The sequence below is a fragment of the Pezoporus flaviventris genome, unplaced genomic scaffold (assembly GCF_033815535.1).
Source record: "Pezoporus flaviventris isolate CSIRO_AGI_PZ_B2104156 unplaced genomic scaffold, CSIRO_AGI_Pfla_v1 ptg000037l, whole genome shotgun sequence".
Classification (NCBI taxonomy): domain Eukaryota; kingdom Metazoa; phylum Chordata; class Aves; order Psittaciformes; family Psittacidae; genus Pezoporus; species Pezoporus flaviventris.
In genome coordinates this window covers 5,812,886-5,836,603 of record NW_026892585.1, presented here as the reverse complement: position 1 = coordinate 5,836,603, position 23,718 = coordinate 5,812,886, and the positions used below count along the sequence as shown (strand labels likewise).

General features: G+C 37.6%; 1 long non-coding RNA gene across 1 annotated transcript in view; it reads right to left on the bottom strand.

The window, feature by feature from the left end:
• The window catches only part of LOC133274960 (uncharacterized), an 85,063-nt gene extending 73,124 nt beyond the window's left edge, over positions 1 to 11,939 (bottom strand). The window contains exon 1 of the long non-coding RNA XR_009745342.1: positions 11,886 to 11,939. This is a non-coding gene — a long non-coding RNA (uncharacterized LOC133274960). The remainder of the gene's footprint in view (positions 1 to 11,885) is intronic.
• Positions 11,940 to 23,718: the final 11,779 nt, after the last annotated feature.

Sequence of the window (23,718 nt, the reverse complement as noted above, 5' to 3'; positions counted from 1 at the left end):
TGAAATGCATATACGATTATCTGGAAAGATAATACTTACAAACTCCTTTTCTTCTCTTTTCTAATGCATAGAATTTGACAACTACCTCCTCTATTTTTCGTAGCAAGAAAATATACTCTCCCTAGAAAATGCCCTAAGAAAAGGGAAGCTGTGTCCTGCCTTTTGCATATATATATATATACATACACACACACACATACATATACCAACTGCTCTTTTCAAGCTTAATGGAAATGCAGTATTGCTCATTATACACATCTAAAGATTATTTTCAGAAGACAGTGGGCACTTTTGCTTGTAGCAGACTACAAGAAGAACCATGAATCTGCAAAAAGATACAGAAAACTGCAAAATGCCAAAAGATGGGAGCAGTTATGCACAAAAATTATTTATATTTTTTTCAGCTCAGTAGTCCTACTTCAGCCAGATGCAACATTTGTAATCTAAAGAGAGCTTTTCCAATTCAACAGTTTCTGCTAACCAGAAGTCACAGTACTCCTAAGGAACACTGAGCAATATAAGCACTGATTACAAAGAAGGAACACTAGTGTGAGGCATCCCTGCCCATGGCAGGGGGGTTGCAGCTAGATGATCTTAAGGTCCTTTCCCACCCTAACCATTCTATGATTCTGTGATTCAGGTAACGATTCCAAATCCAAGTCTAGGAACTAGTAGCTGATTGTTACTAATTTGTGTGGTCTCTGGTCCAGTTCCCACTGGACACATATTCAAGCCAGAAAAAAAAACCAACATAACCAACATTCTTGTTCACAGTTTCAGGAAAGTGTACAAGATGTAACAGGTCCGGGAAATTCTTTGAATTCAAACCCCACTCTGACAAGCAGTTTCTGTACTGGGACAACGCTGAGCATATTGCATTGGTGCTGATGAGATATACCTGTTCTGCATCTTCATCAAAGTCACACTCACATTTTAAATGAGTTGTGTATAACCCTGAAGAATCAGAATTCTTGAATGCGACACTAATGTTTTCAGAGAGTGTATCACCAATAGCAAAAGACTTTCTGATAAAGTTTTTAGGTACAGCATGTATGGCATCAGTAACCTCATACTTACCTATTTCATCACCATGTTTTAAGATAGAGACTTAAGCCTCTTTTTACTGGTCTCACAAATAGCAAGAGAAGAATCACATACTAGCAAGAAAGCCCTTTAACAGATGTGAAGAGTCACACAAGTGCCCTCTTTGTAACACTAGCAGTCTGGTAACAGTATTGTGATACATTTGTGAGTCCTATCCTTTGCTCGTGAACAGCAACTCTTGTCTTTAAGAGCTTTGAAGTCACCTTTAAAAATACACTTACTTCTTATGCTGCAAAGTAGCTGTTTATATTACCAAATTAGGAAGAGCACAGATTGTACGCATTTGGGTCCTTCATACATTTTAGCTGCATAAGGATTAACAAATAGAGGCCATAACCTCTTTATTAAGAGGTCTTTAAACTCTTATGTTTGCAGTAATTTCTGTGAGCCTCAGCTAGCCTTCTTCAAGCAGGCCTGATTTACAGGCTGATCTTAAACTTCAATTTAGGTTAGGAGAGACAGAAAAAAAACAAACCCTGAGGAGAGAGACCATCCACTTTAAAGTATATTGGCAGCTGTATGTAAAATAAAACAAATCTCTCTTCCTGTACAGGATGTTTCCTTAGGAATGCATTGGGAACAGCTCCGCTTCCCAGTCAACAATAAACCAGTCCGAAAAAAGCATACTTGAAAAGAAAGGAAATATGCAACATGGTACATGACGCAAGCCTGGGTGTAAATGAGAAACTCTGAATCACCAATACATTCTGCCATTAGTGTTGCTGTTGTGACAGACCAATGCGTAAGCGCAGTGAAATCCTCCAAGTCACTCTAAACTTGCAGCGCCTTAGGTATCATCAGGAATTCAAACTGCAGAGGAAAGTCATGGCTTCATCTCAGGTCTTCCATTGTATATTTTCAATGCTGAAGAAAAAAATGTTTGCAAATCTACCTCTTTGCTGAAGCTAAAGACTTTTATCTGTATCTGTTTGCTACTCAGGACTGGCCTTGCTGTAACAGGACAAAAAAGCTTCAGTGATATACAGTCTTCAAGCACTCATTTGAATTTCAATCTAGGAAATTTCTCACCCTTCTAGCACTTTCATCTCTATTGCCTTCTCACCCTTCCAGCACTTTCCTCTCTATTGCCCTCTCTAAAATTAAACTAAACACATATTTCAATAGTAAATGAGACATTTACTCTTAACTTTTACAGGAGAGAATTTCTATCACATGGCAGAAGATTGATGTCGGGAGGCAACCCTATGATTCCAGATGAACAAGTGTCATTCTTTTCTGGAGACAGCTTCACAATAGTGAAACTCAAGAGAACAGAGTTGTGCATTGTTGTTTCTGCAATGATCCAGTTCCTGGAGGGCAAGTAACTTGGGACACCACAATTGTGGATAAATACAGTGTTACTAGTAATAATAAATCATACTTTGTTTTTAAAAAAGGGTGTGAAACTCAAAATATTCACAATCTAAAAACATTTCGTAGAATCATAGAATGGTTTGGGTTGGAAAGGACCTTAAGATCATCCAGTTCCAATGCCCTGCCACAGCAAAGACGCTTCACACTAGACCATGTTGCCCAAAGCCCTGTCATAGACCAACATTTTAAGATATAATTTCTAGGTGCAAAGACAATCAGGTGATTTTTTTGATTATATTTCACTAAATGGGTGGTATTTTGAACTATAACCAGACACATCAGATATTAGCTTACTTCCCTCAAAGCAGACAATAACATTATGCATTTCAATAGACTGAAATGAACTCTTCTCTACCCTTGACTAAGCTGAATACTCTACCCTTTGAAAATTGTTTACTGCATTTCTCAAAAACTATTCCAATGATTTATGTGCTTTCTGGTAAGACAGGTGAATCATGTTGAACTGTACGTACTAAAATTTTTGAATGTTTCTTATGGTCTGAAGCTCTAAGAAATTGAATGCTGGAAAACTTCCTTTAACTTGGTCATCATTATTCCAGATGACTACTTTGTTAAAACCTGCTCACATACAGCTCCATAGATTTCAAATGCAATCCCAGGATTACATGACTAATTATATATCATCAAGAAAATGCGTCTTAAAAATTCTACTCAGCTCCCATTCCTGATGATTTGGTGTTATGTTCTGCTAACTCATTACTGAATCCTTTATGCAAATTTTTTTATTATGAGAATCTTAGTTAACAACCTGTCTTCCCACCACATCTTTAGCAACTAACGAGTGTAAAGAGTGAGGTGCCCCTATGGCACTATCTAGCTAATAAGCAAACTATCAAGTGGCTCAAATTTCTTGCCAGATCTTTAATCACAAAAGAATCATAATATTGTTGATACTTGACTGTGCCACACCATATGCCCAAAAGGCTGGAAAACACAGCACTTAATGTGTAATGAATCATCATAAATTATGATATGCCAATAAAATGCTGGGAAGGACTTTTGGCTTTGGTAGTTTTGCTCACTCAAGGAAGACAACTGCGTCAGCAGGGGATTTAAAATGTGTAAATCTACACAAATGGATAGAACCGCCATTTGTTAGCATCTAGAAGCATGCCACAGAGTCAAGGGAAAGCATAAACATGGCATAATGCTGGTTATTTGGTTACAACCCAAACTCTAAATTTTCTAAAGCATAATAATAATCACATAAGTGAGGCTTATTCCACTGCTTGGAATAACATGTAGAAGGTTTTTTGAAACAAGCCTGGAAGACTATTGTGCACCATTCATACCTACCTCCACAGAAGAGCTGAATGGGGTTTTGGAGTGTTTAGGCATTTGAAGAATTTGAGAGCAGCAGAGCTACCATATCTTCTGCTTTAAAATATTCCAAAGTGTAGCTGAGAGAACCATTGAATACATATACTTCTGTATGAAGTTGTATATCATTTTGATTCCTGTTTTCCCTGCTTCACCTGAAAGGTTAAATCACTTATAAACAAGCAGACATCATTTCTAAACTATTGTCTCCAGTTCCTATGCAATAAGCCTCATGAGGAGCCTCACTGTGCAGTCTTTAATCACAATGAAAGCAATAAGATTACATATATGAGCAAGCAAAATTAGCCTGCTTCATTATATCTCACTTCTCATTTAAATCACAACATACATATTTACTTACAGGTCTGGTGATGGTAAACCAGGAGGAAAATATAAACCCAGCACAGTGCTACAATAAAGCCTGTCACTGTGAACAAAGTCTTAGTGTCATGATTGCAGTTGAGTCTTGAAAAGTCCAGGATATGAAGATGAGAAGAAATAAATTTCCTTAAGGGGTTGAGCTCTTAATTTCCTAATGATGAGCAGTATACAGCAACATCTCTAAATAACAGAGGGTCTGCACAGAAAGGGATAGAGGCCAAGTGAGCCTTTCCTAAAACTGGTGAATTCCAGCCTTGAGTGTGCCTCCACCAAGAACCAGACATGGTTGTTTTGTCCTTTTTAGGCTATGACTGCTTTATAGAATATCATTCTGTCTAATATTTAAAACTAAAGTGCCTGATAATGAGCAATAAAACAGAATTCCTCTTAGGTACTTTGCACCAAGTCTTTTAGAGAAGAAACAACTGAAAGCAACAGGCATGAGCTTACATCATTGCTCTCAATCACACTGAGATTATACGCCGTTCTTAGATGTTTCTGTTCTTTGATTTTCATAAAGACTTTAAAATTTCCTTTGTAGACCAGTGCTGGCATGCAGAGAGAACTGTAAAGAGTGAGCTGAAAACTGGCTGTCTCTGGGCAGAGCACCTTCACAGCTGTGTGAAACATCCTGCCAAGGTATCAGCAAATCTTTTCACACTATGGCATATACTTGAATAGGGATGGGCTCCTGGATCAAAATGCTGCATCACAAAACTCACTCAAAGTAAATAAAATAGAAACAAACAATAAACAGGATACAACCTGTGTCAATATTTATTACATAACAGAACTCTTTATCACAGGCAGCAAGTTTCAACACAGTTTTGTCTGCCTGTTGGTTACATTTACCCAAATCTTGTAAACAAACAACCAAAACGTAACCGTTTCTCTCAGAGAACAGAGAGCAGTTAATTTGCTAACAGATACATTACAGTACCTTTCATCTGAAAAATCTCAATGTAATCTGGAGTAATTAAACAAGCCTCCTATTAGAGCCTTGTGTTTATTATTTCCTCCCAACTCAATATGAGTTATGCACCTCACGTCCTTGCATCTTTGGAAATCATTCTCAAAAGAGTTAAATGAGGACTGCACCTCTTCTGAAGGTTAATGCTGAAGCTACATTGCACAATTTGCCATTAGAAACTGAAATTTGACAAACTCTGTCAGAAAGACCTTGTTTTCCTGTGATAAGATGATGACTTAAAAAGAAAATACCCTTAACAAGCAAATTTTCATGAGTCCAAGTCCCTTTAGGAATACAAATCAAAGTCTTTAGATGGGTTCAGCACCCTGAAGCTCTGTGGATTCTTCTCTAACCAAGAGCTGTGAAAATTCAGCCATGTCATTTAGATGCCTAAAAGGAAGAAGTAGCAAATTCTTTAAACACTTCTTCTGGCCTTTAAATCTGAAAGCCTGTGAAGTAACTATGGTATATATTGAGAAAATCGGTACTGAGAAAAAAAAACAACATAACATGCCCTCTATACTCTAAATCACTTCATGTAGGCAATTAAATGTTAATGTGCAATTAGTTCTTTTTCGGCATTGCATTCATAAAGCACTGACCCTCCCCAACTCCACCTGACCTAATTTGACAAGCAAAGCAAGTAGAGAACTTTTCCATGTCAGCAAGAACTGAAATGTTTTCTATTACCAATACAGTTTTTTCCAGATAGAAGGGCTATTGGCCATGTCTAGGAGTTATGGATATAACTTATAAACTCTTCCAAACTTTATTTGCCAGTCACATGGTGAAGAAAGGACAGCCAGTTCCTGCTGTTTGCTCTTTGTTATACATGAAATATTTTTTGTTCCATTTCTGGATGAATCACTTTTAGGAAAGTCAGCAGGGAACCAATTTCAACATAGTGTATGATGTCTTTGAAGTCTGCCTTCTGCTCTGTATCACAGCAGTGAACCAAACATTTACATGCCTCCTTGGCTTGCACTTCATGATGCTGAGTGCATGCATCCATGCCTGTCTATGAATCCATACTGGCAACTGAATTTGGAATTTCTCTTTGTTATTGTATTGCAAAACTGTAGTTCATTATAACTAATTTTGTAGTAAACTATGTTAGTGTGAAGACAGATTTTACTTGTGGCACTTCTCACTTTCCTATATCCACTAAATACTATTTCTTGATATAAACAACAGACTTTCCTACAGTTTGGATTATGCCAGAAAATTCTTTACAAACTACAGTGATGTTTGTAGAGATTGGATACTGCAATTCATATACAAAAGCATCTTGGAATGAAACAGAATGGAGAAAGAAAAGAAGCAGCAAAGCCCAGCTGATGTTCTAGCCAAGGCATCCTGTCCTAATGTGACAGTCTGAAAAGGAAGAAACAAAAGAAAGAACACAGACACTTGGGGTCTATGTTACACACAACATATGTACCAGATTTATATCTTATGCAAGCATACAAATAGATAATATAAGCTGGAGCCTCCCCATTTCCCTACCAGCTTAATATCATCAGCTCATTAATGCAAGTTATGGGTCTCAAGGAGGAAACTCAAAAGGAACACAAACAGCATTCTGTGAACGCTGCTTGTGGTACCACAGAAGGTGCTGCAAGAATTAAATGGAGAAAATACCTCCTTTTTTTTTTGCACAGATTCCTTCCTGTACAACTGAAGAAGCTGTCTAGCAATTTAGTTTAAAAAAAAACCAAACCAAAACAATAAAACCAAGGAGGCTCAAAAAGTAGTTGTGCTTGTTTCCGCAGGTGCAATCACAAGATCTAACACAAATACTATGTCTCCCTCGAAAATTTGTCCTTTAAAACCTGAGACTATGAGAGCTGCTTACACCAACATTATTCTAAAACAAAGTACAGCAGAGGCAGAGTTTGAGAACTGTGGAAGCCACAAATCAGGTGAAAAGGCACAGTCCAGGTAGCTGCTGGCTGGAAGGCAGTTTGTGACATGGATAGAAATGAGAGTGTTATCTTATAAAAGCAGATTTTGATACTGCAGTTCTCACTATGATAATTGATATTTTAGATATATATATCACTATATATTAATATGCAAACACTAGTTGATATAAACTAGAACTGTCAGTAAAACTTCAAATTTCTATTACAAGTTTTTTCTTACAGTTATCATTTTACAGCAATTATTGCAGCCTTTGTGATGAAAAAGGCCTTGCATTTTATGAAATACTTAATACAATTCTGATGTTAGTTAACTGGATCAGGTAAATTTTGCTGAGTGTCCAAACAGTAAATTCTGATCATACAAACATTGACTTATGTCCACAGCCTTAAGTGCCTGTAGTCTGTTTACACTGGGGTAAAGTCGACCAAAGCTTTTTCCAGCAGCAAACAGCGACTTAGACACGGAACTGGTTTATGCCCTTCCATTTTGACCAGCCTGAGATTCTACATTTCTCCAACGTACCCCTCAGTTCCTAATTGCCCAGGCCAAACCAGTACTCGCTTCTCTAGAAGGAAAAGGTTCTTGCATTAAATTAGAATTGCCACAGCTATTTATAAACTCATGCAGTTAATGTGTAAAGAAAAAGGATGCACTTACACAACAATGGGAAGAAAAGAGTCTCAAAAAGAACTGATCTGTTCTGAAAGTTCATTGGGGAGATCTCAGTTCAGGTAGGGTTTCCGATTTCTCTATGGCAATTTATTAGGATCTATAAAATCACCAGGGTGATTAACAAATTTATTTAAATTTTGTTTCTAAAACCACTAGTAAAACCTAAACTTCAGCAGTTTTTAAGTAAACTATGTTCACCTTACAAACTCGGGACTCACAAATATATGCTTCACTGCTCCTATGAGCTTTTCACATGATTTTTATTTTTACTGAAAACAGCGATCAAATATTTGAGGCAAATCTTATAGGCTCAGATGTAACTTGATAATCTTCCTCATCCTTCTGTACACCAGTAAAACAAATTTCTGTATTGACCCATCAGCCTGAAAATAATGACATAATCTAAGATGGTGGAGTTGTTGTGCAAACTCTCCATACCCCAGATAGATGAAACTCTAGCCATAAGCTACGGAATAAAACCCAACAGACTTCTGCACTGTAATTGTCTTGATGTGAAAACGTAGGGTCTCAATGACTTCCGAGACAACGGAGTTGGCAGAAGCCACCCAGTAACTCAGACCAAGTTAAGACTATTGCTTTTCATAGAATAAGAGGTTTCTGAATTATCTTTGGGCTTAATATTACCTGTATTAAAAAAAAAAAAATCCCTCACACAGCACATTTGATTTTTTTCATCATAAAGAAAGATATGTTAGTTACAGTTGGGTCTTGCATGCTATTATGTGAAGCTAAATGTTGAAATTCCTCTTTACATGCCTCCCTGGCGCCTGAATCATTTCCAAATTTTTAGTTGATTAGAGCCCACTAAGTGTTCCTGCCAGCTTTACTGCATGTTCATCCCTCACACTCATTAGATTCAATGCAGTAGCAGAGATTTGTTTTCTACTTGATTTTGTTAAAGTGATGGCCTCCTCTGAAATTTTATCAGTTACAGTTTACTGCCTGTGAGAATGTCATTTTTATGGTCTTTAACTGGGCTCTGTTATATAAGCCAGTGTTGAGAGAGTTCTCTTTTCTAGTGACATGTTGAGAGTTGTGCAGCATAATAAATGAGAGATGCAGGATGATTCTAGTCTGTAATCCCTTCCCTTACATATGCCTTTTAGATGTCTAAATTCCAATTCTTAGCCTGTACACAGATTCACCTTTTTCTAGTAAGTTATTCAATAGAGCCACAGCACCGATACCTATATCCCTGCCTTGTATTAAGGATGATAATCCACAAGAAATGTAACACCCACAGAACACTGCACTCCCTTATGGATGGATTGTAGCCACACACAGTTCATTATATCTATAACTATTACAACTATATATATATATATATATATATATGAAAGGTCTTTGCTTTTTTTAGTAAGACTCCTTTAGGGGATCAAATACCCCTTCTGCAGGGCTTTGAAGTGGGTGAGGTGAGTGTTGGCCCGTATCCTCCATGCCTGCTTCACTGTGCAGGTGCCACAGCCTGGATGAGGAACTAGGCTGCACCTTTCCTCCAAGGTCACTGAGGTTGCTGTTCTGGAGGGCACAGCCTTAGCGGATACCATCTGATTCATCCTAAACTGCTCCGCAGGGGCTTTGAGCATTAGCATCTTTTCCACACCCCTTGCAAAGTTTCTGTTGGCTTTACTAAGGGGGCATTTCCCACACTAGTCAGTATGTGCATGCTTATGGCATTCTCAATTGGAAGTGAGAGTTGGTCACTTGGTTAAAGGAGAAGAGCTGACAATTAAACAACAGTGTTCCTATTCTAATAACCATTTTAATGCAGAAGGGAGAGCAGTTCAAAGAGATAACAAACATGCATATACAGCTAGCACCGTATCAGATAAAATTCATGTGTTGCTCTTTAATAAGCAAATTTACCATAGAGTAACAGTCATGAAAAATGTAAATACAGTAAGAAAAATTGCAGAACCATAGACTGGTTTGGGTTGGAAATAGCCTTCAAGGTCATCTAGCTATAACCCCCTGCCACAGGCAGGGACACCTTGCATTAGACCAGGTTGCTCAAAGCCCTTTCAACCTGGCCTCGAACACTTGAGCACAAAGAAGAGGAAAGGGAGACAAAGCCAGAGTAAATGAAATAACATGTTTAGAGCTTACAGGAAAAACCAACAGCTAACATTTGCCAAGACAAAAATCAAGCACATAAGATAAATTGATCTATAATAGCATACCCTTAATACTAAAGTACATGCTTAACTACACTTACATACACTGGTAAATTGGCTGAAAATGTTTTGCATTTTATAGGCTTACACCTTTAATACAGAGTGATGAACACAAATAAATATACTCCTATTTCAGGGTCTTGTCAGCCTGAGTGGCAGTTATACCAGTGTTTTAATCTCCTGTTTCTCCCACAGCCTCTCCATGTCTATTGGCATCCAGGAGCATCAGCTCACTTCAACTTCTGGCTTGCAAAATCTCTACTTTTCATTCAAGCATCTCCGAGCACTCCCTTCTTAAACTAATGTGCAACAATAAACACTTCACCAATCTGAAACTGAGTCACCGTGTCTCTCAATGCCAAAACCAAATCATTGCCTGAACATATTGCTGCAAGCCTTGTTCTCTTCAACTTCCCCATCTCTGCACAGTTTATTATCCTTTCATTGTGTCATATATAAAATTAGAAGCTCTTTAAGGTATGGGTAATTTATTTCCTCCATTCCATAATGGGCCTAAAACAGTTCTGAGAAGTATAAAAAATTGAATTAACACAACAAATGCTATAAAGTAGTGAACAATATACAAACCTGGTAACTCTTTTCCTAATTCACTTCTGTGATAATCCTTTCCACTAAATCCCATGAAGCTTTTAAAGTAAAAAAATCCCACTGTCTGTGTATAAATTAAACTTTTTGAGTTTAGTTTGTTCATGTTATTGCTACCACCCCACGCTCCCCAGAGCTAGTTTCTTCCACTTGTTTGTCTTACACACATAGAAGATACTGCTTTATTTTTTATTATCAGGATAAGAAACTGTTGGTACTAAAATACGCTTAATATATGTGATTCCTACTTCAGCACTCCACCAAGCAGAACAGAGGTTCAATGATCATAGAATCACACACTTGTGAAGAGTACACTATGCACACAAATCAAATAAATACCAACTTTCAGACCATTTTTTGAGCCTGAGTAAGATTTCAAATACTCCAGCCTTCCTTACCACTGCTTTAAAATTAATACATAAAGTCATAATAATTGAAAATGTAATTTATGGGAGCAACTTTCGAATGGAATAATTTAGCTAAAAATCAAGGCAACCACTTCATCCTGAAACATTCTGCTGTGTTAGGGACATATTTTCAAACTACATCACCCATAGTATATTAATTACTGTAATCTAGTTAAGAGTAGGAGTTACTGGAATGCTATTAGTACATCAAAGGTAACGCAATAAAGTCAGGTGAGCTGGGACTAATCAGCCTAACTCACATTCTAGGATACCACAAGAACACATTTATTTTGAATACTTCGATATCTTCACACAGATTTTCTCATGCAACACTGTTTTTGCATCTGAGCCCAAACATTTCACACCAATCAGTTAAGGAATCTTTTCAGTTTCTGAAAGATTATTGTTTTGTTGAATGTATATTTCTTTTCGTTGCTGCAACTGGAATTTACCTACAGCCTATAAAAAAAAAAGTCCTTAGGATGTGACCACATAGTTTCTGAATAAGCGAGTAGAAACCCCAGAAAATAATGGTTTATATTGGAAACACTGACTCAACCTTTAACTATAGAGGCGTGAACTGTTACCTCTGTAATTACCGGTCAACCTCAATCTTTCCTAATTAAAGTTTTCCTCTGGTGGCATGTACTTATGGCTAACCCTTACTGTTTATTCTACAATATATGATTACAATGAACCCAGTGTGAGTTAAATGATGTAGTTGTGTCTAGCTACATACAGCAAATTGACAGAACTTGGTAAATAATCAAACCAACCTCTCCCCAAAACCTATGATGCATAGCAGCTTCATACTTCCTCATTGCCAACACCACAGCATAACATAAGAATGCACTGAACATTCATCAAAGTATGAATTCATCAAAGTAACAAAGGAAAACTGTAGCTTACCTGAACAAAGGTCTCCTGTATTCCAGGCCAATTCCAAAATACTTTTCTTTCTCCTACAAGAAATTTCAGAATTATATGTCAAAATCAGTTAAAAAGATAGTATAAACAAAAAAAATATATATTTCCCATTTAATGATGAAATTCTTTACTTCTGAGAATTGTTTAAATAAAACTCCTCAAATTAACATTGCAATAAAGCCTGATATTTTCAGGTAGTTAGAAGTAGCAACATCTATTACAATTACTCCCAAGTTTCCATCATTCATTACTGGGTTTTTTTTCAGTTATTTATAACTATGCCAAATATCTATCACCTTGGCTGAAATTCCCCTGCCTCAGGATGAACTTTTCAACTAGACTGGTTCAGTTATTTCTGAGAACAAAGGCTTACACAGTGTAATTTGCCCTTGGATGTGCACATGCAGGAAGAGACAATCATTACTTGTATGATAACATACAATTTACCATTAAGGATCCTTGACTCATTCAGGGTATAAGGCTAGCCAGTATTTCTTGGGTGAGAAGCTATTTCTTTCTGTCCTCTTTCTTATCCAGGACATCTCCAGACATTATTTACTGAACACTGGAACTGGAAGAGAATATTTGAATCTAACAGAACTCCTCTTAGAAATTTTATACAGTGCCTTGTTGTAACAGCTGAGTACTTTTCCAGCATTAATCTTCTGAACTTCTGCAGTGAAAGAGAGCACTATTATTCTCATTTTACACATGTACAAGGATTGAGATATACATGTATATAATCCAGTAATTGTATTCCCAAATGAAGATGTCTGCAGTACACTGCTTCAAAGCAATATATACTACTGCATGTTTGGAATTCAGCTCCCACTGGCTTTTCTTGCTGCTTGCTTTTCATTACCATTTGCATCCACTTATCTTGCTGGCACTTGGATGCAGAATGAAATACATGCAGAAGCCACATTTGTAATGCATAAGTGAAAATTAGGACAAACGAGCTAACTCTCTGAACCCAGACTTACATCATGAAGCTCATGGAATAACTTTCTACAGAACAATTACCACCATGAAATACATGCAAGGTATGTATATTTCCATTGCATTGGAGCTATGAATATAAGTATCAGTCATAGAAATATTCATTACACATAAATGTGTTCATTGTTGTATCTTTAGGTAAAGGTTTATTGATTCCAATTTAAGGAAGTTTTACTGCCCATCCAGCTGCTTAACAAGGTCAGCAATTATTTTAACTGCTATGATCAGGGTGCATCAAGCACAACATAACTAGCTGGTTGAGGGCCCACTCTACACTGCACCGGTGCAACCCCACCTCAACCATGTTCAGCCTTGGGCACCTCAGTATAAGAAAGATATCGAACTATTAGAGCAGGTCCACAGGAGGGTGGCCAAGATGGTGAAGGGTCTCAAGGGCAAGAAGCAGGTGAGTTAACTGGGTTTGTTCAGTTTAGAGAAGGCTGAGGGGTGACTCTGATGGAGTCTGTAACTTGCTTATGGGGGTTGCAGAGAGGGAGGTGTATGGTCTCTGTCTAGTGACCAGGGACAGGACATGAGCAAATGGAATGAAGCTGCATCAGGAGAAGTTCTAACTGGACATTAGGAAAAGGTTTTTCACCGAGAGGGTGGTTGGTCCCTGGAATGGGCTCCCCAGAGAAGGGTAATGGAACCAAGACTATCAGAGTTCAAGAAGCTCTTAGTCATATTGGTTTAGTTTTAGGTAGTCCTGTGAGGAACAGGGAATTGGACTTGATCCTTACGAGTTCCTTTCAACTCGAGATATTTGATGTTTCTTAGACAAAATTCTACATAGGGAGAGGAAGTGGTACAATTTGCACATTTTATGTTCTTTTTTTTTCTTGCAGTGTGGCATAGAATAGTTTGTATTGCTTTGCTTGAGGGAATGACACAGATCTAATATCAATTACTCACCCATCTTCCTCTCTCCCCTCAGGAAGAATATTATTTACCGAACATTCATATATAAAATTGCATGTCACTAGAAAACCAGAGATCATGCCTAATAGAAAACTAAAAGGCAAGCTGCTGAGAGAAATTCTTTCTAAGAGGAGAGGAAAACTGTTGGCAGTTTGCTTTGAAGGGTTAAAATGAGGTAATACACTTTTAAAACTGATATATCTAAGCTTTGTTGCAACAAGTTACTTGAGCCTCAAGATGGGACTAGGGGAAAAAATGAACAAAGCCAGACAGAGCGTAAGTGTGAAAACTGAATTTTTAATTTTGTTAAACTTCCCCCTCTGAGAGTTTATACTCCTTTTCTGCCTGATAAAATATACCATGCTCTGTATTGGAGTGGAACAATACTGTCACCTGGTGGTTAATTTTACTAGTAGTATTCAATCAAATTTAGGCAGAAAAATACCTCTGTTAAGCACTTTGCAGAATCTATGATCCAAACAGCTGAATAAGTTGTTGAGATTCATGAAAAAATTTAACACCACTGTGATTAATTCTAGTGACAGGCACTAGTGTCACGGCAGTGGGTCAGGAAACCAGTAACTAAATACTTTGTTACAGAAAGAGCAAGAAGCTGGTCCTACATGGCAGATTCAGTCTGCTTCCTCAGACTTCTACCAACTCTCAAAGACACATTCGCATGTTGCGGAGAGGTAGCCTTGAGCTCTTTGAGTTCAAAGATCTTTGAGGCAATGTTTTACCATTTTAGTGCTGTCCTGCTGTCCCATAACACAGCTTCGGAACAGACTAGGAGCTTGTTACAATTAATCTTGGATCTGCAGCCAGAAAAGAATTTACATATTTAGAGTGAATCCAATGAACTGTGCAGAAACTCCTACAGGTTAGCCATAAACTGTAGCCAAGAGGAATTTTAAGTTATATGTTACTCATTCATGTATGTTCTCACAACACATGCAATCGACTGAGGACAAGTTCTCTTAATGGAAATATGTTCTCTTCAGGCTGTGATTTTTTTCCCAAGTTCAAGGCCAACCAAACAGCTTTATTCTATTAATGCTCCTCAGAGCATCACAACACAGGTGGTAAAGCTTTTATTAATGAAAAATAAAAACCAAACCCAAACCCAACGGTCATTTCCTACATCCCCATCACTTTGATTCCTTTTCCTTAACACCTGTGGGACTACAATGTGGGTTCTGCCTCTGGCTCCCCATTAGTCCCTCTGTTCTTTTTGTGCCTTGTTTTCTCTTTGATCTTAGCCATGCAGGAGAAGAGAAAACAGCAGAAAAGAACATTCAGCATCTCAGCTGCTTTCAGACACTGAAATGAGACAAGGTTTGGAGACACAAGGGTCAGGAAACAACATGGATGCTTTTTTAGAACAGAAGTTTAAACACCATTTTGAAGGTAGACTATGAAAAGTACTTACACCACTTGTAAAAACAGACAAGCAAAAAACAGATTAAGGAAATACCTTTTAAAGAACAGTGTGAAAGTTAAAGGAAGCATAAGGCCTGTTTTACCTTATCTGGTTGTTCAGCTACCCTGACAGGGAATACTCTCAGCTTAGAGGGATTTGCCTGTGGAACAGAACAAGAGACCACAAAAGAAAATCCCTCTACTTGTTTTGGCTTAGCTGAAGTCAGGACTTCGGGATCCACAACCCAGAACAGATCATTGAGCTCTCTTCTTCCTATTGTGTGGAAGCATCAGGGCTTCATCTAGTGTTCACAAAGAAAATTACAGTTAAGAAGAATAAAACCTAAGCCAAGCCATGATATAGAGCAATATTAGCCCAGACAATTTCCTTCAAACTGTTATCAGGAACAATGTTCCATATTTTGTGTGAAGTTCAGACTGGCGGTTACATACATGATTCACAGTAATATCCATCCTCCAAAATATACTAACAGTGCCTTAGTCTACAGATTATACTCATCTGGTCCAAACTGTCCTAAGTGTTGTTAAAGTTTCCTTGATTTTTTTATTATTTTAAATTCAGTGTTTATAATGTATAAGTCTATTAAAAACCTTAGGACAGTTTAATTTGGTTATAATTCTCTAGTTCAACACAGCTATGGCTACCAATTCAAGTGACTTGAGTTGTCACTTGGCCAATGATCTCCAGATAAATTATATCCCCTACATAAAGACAAGCAGAAAAATTGTGTGTAGTCTGATTGTTTTAAAAGAGCTGAGATAGTTTAAGAATAGGGTCCTAATCTGTTCCTGATTTTTATAAAAACATCAAACTCAAGGTCAATGAAGAAACCAAGGAGAACTTTTTTATGAATGGGGTTATGCTACTCCTAACAAACCTAAAAAAATTTATTCAGTGCTATTTAGAAGGGCAAAATCTAAACTGTGGCAAAGAAACTTTTTTAGGAATGGCTAACAATGTACAGCAAACAGTGTAAGATTCTTGTATCTTCCTACAAGATGCTGATTGTAAAAAGCTCTGAAGATGCATAGGTGGCTAAACTCGCATTGATGTCATGATATGGATCAGATGCCTCAATGTCTAAAATGAGTACAGATTGAAAGTGTGAAGCCATGTTTAAGGATAGGGATGTTAAAAGAATTACATTTTCAACATGCTCTATCCTATTAGTACTCAGAATATTTTGATTTTCTACCCTTGTTTTACTACCAGCGATTTTTTTCTTCAGAATTTGTCAGACAAACCTTAAAACCTTAAAAACATTAGCCTAGTAGTAGTTCAACTTAGTAATCAGAATTTGTTTCAACCCACTGTCTACAAACCTACAGCAAAGCAATATAAAAATAAACTCTTGGATGACGTAGAATTAACAGATTTTTTCCTCTCTTGCCACATGCTCCCTACCATATGCCAAACAAGGTGCAATGGCACTGAAAAAATAACAAATGTGAAAGATTCTGGGACTCAATAAAGAACTTTGTTTAGTTTTCATGGAAATTTTGGCCTGCGTCTCCTGTTATTTGAAACAGGACATTCATCTTTGGTCATACTTCTACAACATTCTGTGCATGTCATAATAGCAGTTGGATATCTCTGTCATCTAGATAGGTATTTCAAATAGAACTACATACTACTTTTTTCTAAGGTCAATAGGATATTTCTGATATAAATATTTATTTGCTCTGATAATTCCATTGATACAAAAAGTACAGCCATAGCTTGAGGGTAAATTTGTTAAATTATCTATTTATTCTCTAACTTCAAAAGAGTTTATTTAATGTAAACAATTGTCTTTAACTATGCAAATATTAAGTTATCAGCTTTTCTTTGAAGTCTTAACATCACCATAGCCAAAGACTGCAGACTAGTTACAGATGGATGTAATAGCATTAATCTCGCAAGCTGAACCCTCTCACCAGCTTGCTATCCATCAGCACAATGGCCGCTGCCTCTTACACTATAAAGAGGTCTGAAACCAAGTGAAAAGGCATTGAGTTGCTGCTGCTTGATAACCTTAACATAGAAAGCAAGATTAGAAATTGTTTTTTCAACAGGTTCTAAGTTTCTTTAAGACTTATCTTGTAATACGCTGTGGATGGTTTGTCCTACTGGTGGTAGACAATCCTGCATAAGTTAAACATTTCACCCTTTATTAGCAAAACTCCCAAGTATTTTGCTTTTTAAGCAAAGACATCTGGGCAGTTTAGTATATCTGTTAACTCAGATTTCTTCCAGTCCTTTCACAACCTGTACTGGCAGGGCTTACCAAAGTTCAAACTCAAACTATACACTTTCTTTTCCTTTGACAATGCTGAAGAGATTATCTGTTATTTTCTCACACAAGTAGTCTGAAAAATACTTCCAGTAGTTATATATGGTGCAACCTCAGCTTTAGTTAGATCAGGTACAAAATGAATATAAGTAGCAAAATACAATTACTTAGTGCAAATCCCCTTCAGGTAATCATTGAATCATTAGAGTTGGAAGGGACTCTAAAGACATGCAGTTCCACCCCCCTGGCACAGGCAGGGACACCTTCCACTAAACCAGGTTGCTCCAAGCCCTGTCCAACCTGGCCTTGAACACTGCCAGGGATGGGGCAGCCACAGCTTCTCTGGGCAACCTGTGCCCATACCACGACCCTCACAGTAAAGAATCTCTTACTTATACCTAATTGATATCTCCCCCGTTTCAGTTTAAACCCATTCCCCCTTGTCCTATCACTACATGTTCTTGTAAAAAGTCCCTCTCCAGATTTCATGTAGGTCCCCTTTAGGTATTGGAAGAATACATGTATGAAAGTTTATGCATGTACTTCACATGAGGAAAACAGAGACTGCTGCAAGATTATTTTTTTTCAAAATGAAAGGAATATAAAATCCTGAAATACACACTGGTATTTCAGAATGTCCAAATTAAATTAAAAATAATTATGTAATCAAAATAAATTACCCAGTAATTAGAAAAGCAAGATAGATACTTCTATTTCTCTATAAATAAGAATCCCCTATAAAAAATTATGATACAAGAGAAAATCTGCTCATCTCTTCTGTTGACAAAATTAGCTGCATTTGGAAAGATATCTTAAGAAATGGTTTGTTGGGGTATTTTTTTCTTTAGGAGTAGAGTTTTGTAGGTTTTAAAAAGTAACAAAACAAAATTAGAAAATATTTAACAATGGAGCTAGAATTTATGATTATGGTGAATATAATATGGAGACTATCCTCTCAAGTGAGTAGTTTAGTTTTGCTATTTATGAATTATTTGGTGTCTACAGAAAGTAGAAAGACATTCTCAGATGGTATAAATATGCAGCATTTTACTCAATTCAATGCTAATTTACATCAGTTAGGGATCTGACTCTCACAGTGACTAAATAGGTGTAGTTCTTTGAGGATGCTAACTGCAACCTTTTCATTTAAAAAGCAAAAATCACTGTTAAATCATTGCCATATATTCCTTTCCAATGGAAATGGAAAAGAACTAAATAACCTTTAAACATATCACTACTTCAAACACTGCAGCTGAAATCTCTGTCCTGGTACAGGAAAAAAAGTCACAATATTTTATGGGAAAGCTCATAATAAAGCACCTAGAATTTTAAATGCTTATTTTTGATCAACAAAATGGTCAGCAAACACATTTTTGTGGGGTTGCCGAGGAACTGCTCAAGTCAGCTAATAATTCAACATAAAAGCTAAAACAGATATTCACAAACCTGGATAATTTGTATGGCTATAGTATGTTTTTCCTTTCCCCATTAATAATTCCTTTGAGTTGGTGAGACCACCCACAGTGAGATCATTCTGTTAAGTCACATATGGGGAGGGAAAGGCAGACAAATGAAAAGTAGAAAGATCTCTGGGAATATCTGGTTTTAAGGCTAGGATAAACGGAAGACACACCCAGTATAGAAGACAGCTTTTCCTAGTAGACCTTAGTCCTGGAGTAAAATTCACATTTATCTCAGCTGGACTTTTTTTGGGGTCTGCTTCTTAGACACACTGTGCAACCATAGTGGTATTTTTCTTTCCTAACTTGATCTACAACAATGATTTAATATTTCTTAGAAAAACACACAGCCAAGAATTCTTTCCCCCAGTCTCTTCCACATCAATCAAGTTTAACACCAGGCATTTCAAATCACCTTTGTGGTCTAATCTCAAGTCACAGATCCTTTAACTATCATACTTGAACCATCAAGTAGACCCTTCTCACAAAACTTCCACAGTCATAAACTAATGAAGTTTAAACAGAGCTAGTCCAAAGCAAAAGATTTTAAAACTGATTGCCAGAGTAAACACACATTTGCGTTGGGCAGCAGGTTAGAGAAATTCATTGATGTTACTAGAAGATCTAGGAACACCTTTCCTGACCTACGAAGTTTTGAGATTAAAAACTATCCCCTTACATTCTGGAGTGAGAAAACAGTGAAGAGAGATCCTCATTTTCCAGAGAAACTAGTCTACTGTTTCTGAAAGCAGCCACCATAAATTTATGCATTACAACTATAAAGTATGCTTGAAGATTTCACTCGCAGGAATCCAAATTTTATAATTCATAAAGACTTAAAAAGAATTGTGACCACTTCTGAAATTGAGATTTCAACTCCTAAGTAACAGGACTACTCTGGAAAACATTTTAATGGCTAACGTACATTTGCACTTCTAAGAAGTAACTACTTAAACCTGTTTGTGCAACTCATGCTTTTGTCTCCGAAGGGTATGTGAATCTAACTCAGCTTGTGAGTTTATTAACCACAGGTCTTCATGTTTTAAAATCTATAGGGCCAAGAATTTCACCAATTACTAAAGGGATACAGAGGCATAAACGACACAATGGTAAATTTTACATATTGAGTTTTTTTCTCTTGGAGGAAGAGTATTTTCCTACCCACAGGATTCTTGCCACATTTCCTTTTTATTTCTTAATTACATAACCAATATACAACATTTTTATCTCTGCATCTTACACGTTTAAAGGTTTAACTAATACTTTGCGCTGTTTCTCCTATCACCTGTCATGAATTGTTGCAAGGATGATTTTTCTTTTAGCACTGAATTTTTACTGTTTTCTTACTAGCATTTCTAAGATTACATTTTCTACAAGAAACCTATATATATTTTTTCCCAACTTCATGCAGCTTTGCAAACTACTGCAGGAAATGTGGGAAACTGCAAACAAACCTCAAACAAAATCCTATAATTTGATGGTTAGGGTTGGAAAGGGCCTTAAGATCAATGACTTCACTTTGGTTTTCTATCAGAAAAGATATGTCTGAAACACATGTGTAACTTTAGTTAATAAAGTTTCCATGTCTGAGAACAATATTAATGAAAGTTTACTTGAATTTAGCATCTGTAGAAGCCTTATTCAGGAAGACCAACAGGTAAGACAACTTATTTTACTTCTGCTGTATCTGTTATTTGACCAGGCTTTACTCATCTTGCATAAAGGCACACTTGTTTGGGTTTTTTGACATTACTTATCCATTGAAGGTAGTACAAGTACTTCATTAAAACTACAGGTGCTGAGGAATACAGAATCTCTCCAGGAGTTACACTTTATAAATAAATACTAGCTACTAAGTCTTCTATACTAACTACTGCATTTTCTAAATAACATCCAAGACCATCTGCAGATTAGGATTAATTCAAAACTGACTGAAATCAACAAGATTCAGAATGAATCCTCAGAAAGTTTATGAATGATACCAAATTTGAAGAGGTGCTTCGTACCCTGGAGTGCAAAGCTGCCATCCAGGAGACAGGCTTCTAGTAGTGAGCCAAAAGGAAATTACTGAAGCTGAACAGATAGACGCAAAGGCTCAAAAAATCCCGTGTAACAGTATCAGCAGATGACTGACTGGCTACAAAGCAACTTTGCAGAAAAGAACTTGATGGTCCTGATGGGCACTCCCAATGGACATATACAAGCAATGTGCCATTGTTGCAATGAAGATTATGCATATTAACAAGAGTGTAACCATTGGATGAAGGGAACTGATTAAGCCCCTTTATTCGTCACCAAGTCTCATGTGAATGCAATGTATAGTTTGCAACTCTCAAGCACAAGAAAGTCCCTGAACAACTACATCAAGTTCAACAAGACAGTCAGGACCTGTAGTACGTGACACAAGGAGAGACAGTGACTAAGCTCAAAGATATGGAATGTTCACCCTTGCATATTTTCGAAACTCAACCAGACAAGACTCTGAGCAAGATGAAACAGTTTACATGGGCCTTTCTTTGAGCAGGAGGTTGGACTAGGTGGCCTCCAGCAGTCTCTTCCAACCAAAAGCAAAATATGAAGATCTTGATAAGTTTCAACCTGCAAGCAGCCATATTTTACCTGGATCAGAGCTTTTATGACTTACTGTGTGCTAAATCATTATCATATTGACTTTCGCCATTTTAGCATGCATTTAATATTGATGAAGCAATCTTATGCTTCAAACAGAAGAAGGATCAGATCATGAACTGCTTTAACCTTAATACCTACAATGTTTCATGTTGTGACTTGCAGGGCTATAAGCAACCTTTTTCTTTTTATAACTTATTTCAACATATTTTCAACCATAAATCTGTAGAGGAAGACTATATTATGAGTCATTCACTAGATGAATCATTTCTCTTCATAGTTTGTTTCTATTCTTACAATAAATGCTATTTATGATCAAGTTGCTACTACAGTCAAAATACATGTCATACCCTGCACTGGTGTGCTTACTGGAAAAGAAGAACATCTCTAAATGACAAGCAATATCATGCAATGTCTCCCCACATGCCCCAGTCTTGCAAAGGGCACTGCACAGAGCCTTCCAAGATACTTAGAATCATAGAATCCTAAAATAGTTAGGGTTGGAAAGGACCTTAAGATCATGCAGTTCCAACCCCCCTGCCATGGGCAGGGACACCTCACACTAAACCATCTCACCCAAGGCTCTGTTCAACCTGACCTTGAAAATATCCAGGGATGGAGCATTCACAACTTCCCTGGGCAACCCATTCCAGTGCCTCACCACCCTTACAGTAAAGAACTTTTTCCTTAAATCCAATCTAAACTTCCCCTGTTTAAGTTTTAACCCATTACCTCACTATAGTCCCTAATGAAGAGTCCCTCCCCAGCATCCTTACAAGCCCCCTGCAGATACTGGAAGGCTGCTATGAGTTTTCCACGCAGCCTTCTCTTCTCCAGGCTGAACAGCCCCAACTTCCTCAGCCTGTCTTCATACGGGAGGTGCTCCAGTCCCCTGATCATCCTCGTGGCTCTTCTCTGGACTTGTTCCAACAGTTCCATGTCCTTTTTATGTTGAGGACACCAGAACTATACACAATACTCCAAGTGAGGTCTCATGAGAGCAGAGTAGAGGGGCAGGACATTCAACTTGCTGGTCACACTTTTTTCGATGCAGCCCAGGACACGGTTGGCTTTCTGGGCCGCGAGTGCACACTGCCAGCTCATGTTAAGTTTCTCGTCGACCAACACCCCGAAGTCCTTCTCCACAGGGCTGCTCTGAATCTCTTCTCTGCCCAACCTGTAGCTGTGCCTGGGATTGCTCCAACCCAGATGTAGGACCTTGCACTTAGCATGTTTTAAGCATTTAAGCACACCAAGTCCTGTTCCAGAACTGGGACATTAATTTGTCACACCTTGATTCTGTTCCTAACTTCAAACATAGCAGAGCTGCAATGCCACAACCAAAATCCTGGTAAAGCACATAACTGCTTCATACTGTTTTAAGTCTTTGGCAGAGACATTACACTGAAAAGTAATACACTCTATACCACACACAGCTCTTTTACCCAAATTTATAAGAACTTTGATTCCCTGAATTTATTTTGTTACACTCACAAGTGGATCAGGAGTGTTTTTCTGAAGCTAGTCTTATCAGTCCCATCTTGGGGCACTTTGTTTACACCATGGAGCAGCCTGACAGCTTTACAGGTGTGTCAATCTCACAGACCACTCTTTCTTTCCAACCCCCATCATAACAGCAGACAGCAGTTGCCTCACCCCAGTGAGGAGATATATTTTTTGTTTTCCTCAGAACTGTGTCAGCACAAGAATGAACAGGGCAAGGGAATATTTTCATCACATCATCACATTTGTATTTTTTAACTAAAAATACCCCAAACCCCTTTGATTTAAAACCATACATTTCTACCACAGCACTGCATTTTTTCACACTGTATTAGTAGTTTATATGCCAGGTGACCCCCCCTTTGTGCTACAGACACAAGCTGGAACACACTGTCTCTCATGAGGCACCAGACGTTCTTCTTTCACTGTTGGGAAAGATGATGCACTGTGGGTTGCTTTACTCTTTTTTTTGTGCACAAAAAAACATGGAACAGCCAGATTTTCATAATTATAGCCCGCAGTGAAAGCGATCAAATAGCCCTAACAGAAGATCTCCAACAGAAGCAGCAGAGGCAGACAGCTCCTGAAAGAGAC